The sequence below is a fragment of the Metarhizium album genome, assembly GCF_000804445.1.
Source record: "Metarhizium album ARSEF 1941 chromosome Unknown scaffold_7, whole genome shotgun sequence".
In the NCBI taxonomy this organism is placed as follows: Eukaryota; Fungi; Ascomycota; class Sordariomycetes; order Hypocreales; family Clavicipitaceae; genus Metarhizium; species Metarhizium album.
The window spans coordinates 726830-728639 of NW_024467581.1; positions in this window are offsets into that span (position 1 = coordinate 726830).

Below are 1810 nucleotides of genomic sequence, written 5' to 3' on the forward strand. Positions count from 1 at the left end.
TATAGAAATACTACTAGTAAGTCTTAAAATATTCTATATATTTTTTTATGCTTATTATAGTTATTGCCTTAAGCTAAATATATTTAAATAGACAGTCTATAATAACTATAAAGTACTATATATCTCTCTTTTCCTTAGCAGGTAGGTTTATTATAAAGTTAATAAAAATCTAGGTTTAATACTAATTAGTAATAAGAAGAAGTTATAGTAGTCTTTAATAGAGCTATTAGCTCTTATAGCTACTATAATAGTAGTAGTTATATATAAACTATATAATATTCTTTATTATTCTATTCTAATAAAAGTCTTTATATAGAATATTAAATATAGTATTGCATTCTAAGTAGCTAGATAGCAGCAATTTATATATACATTAAGTTAAGGCTATTATTAGGGGTTTCTACTTTAGCACTTATAACTAACCTTAATACTATAGTTTTCTATATATACTTATTATATAGTTAGATATCTATTTCTATATATTTACCTCTAAGGGAAACTTTCTTATGCTATTTTATACTACTTTAATATAATGCTAAAAGGTAGCATTCTAAGCTATCTCTATTTCCTAGAGACCTTAGAGCTACTTATCTTAAAATATATTATACTAATTAGGTTCTAGCTTAAAGTTAGTATAGAGAGCTGCCTCTATAGTATTTATTAAGTATAATAATATACTTACTGCTCTTAATAGTTGTATAATGCGCTTAAAATATAGAGGTAGTAAATTCTTATCTTAGTTCTACTGCAATAAAGCATTAAGCCTTACTACTTATAGACTTAGGCAGTATTGCAGAAAGAAATTAAATAATAATAGTATTTCTACTTATTAAGCCTACTATTTTAATATCTCCCTTAGCGCTATAAAATACTCTAAGTTTTTATAATTTATAAGTATTATAAACAGCCTAGCTATACTTTAGAGCTCTACTAACTATGCCTTTAAATAAGTAACTATAGCTAGTAATTCCTTATTATAAATTATATAGTTGTATTCTGCTGCCTAGAGTTATATAGAGTAGTAAGCTACTAAGTAGAGAATGCTATAAGTATACTAAGACAAGCAGCTATTAATAGTGTCTTCTAAGCAGTCTATTTCTACTACTATATTTTTATTAAAATTCTACTAGTAGAGCACTAAGTATATTATAAAGGCAGTCTTTAGCTTCTAGAAGGCTTTATTCTTCTAGGAAGTTTAATAAAAAAGAACTTCTTTCTTTATTAACTCTAGCAGCAGTCTAACTAGCTAGGAGAACTCTAGAATAAACTTACAATAAAAGTTTGCAAAGCCTATAAATCTATAGATGCTTTAGACCTACATTAAGAGCTCCTAGTTGTAGATTGCAGCTACTTTCTCTAGGTTAAGTTGCACCTTCTTTTCTATATATACTATAAACTTAAGGTACTTTACCTTAGTTACTATAAATATATATTTCTTTATATTAAGGTTTAACTCTACTATTCTAAGCTATATTAAAATTTTATAGACTTTTTGCTAATAATTCTTTCTTAAACTACTAAAGTATATTAGTATATTATCTAGATAAGTAGTAATAAAGTTGCCTAGCGCTAAGCCTAAGGCGCTATTAATATATTGCTAAAATATAGCTAGTATTCTAGCTAGCTTAAATAAGTATATAAGCTACTTAAATAGCTTAAACTATATTTAGAATGCTATAAAGTATTTCTATCTCTTTGCAATTTATATTCTATAGAAAGCTATATATATATTTAACTTTATAAACTACCTAGCCTTTACTAAAGACTAAAGCATCTTCTTTACTAGTAGTAAAAAGTAGTAATTTTAATA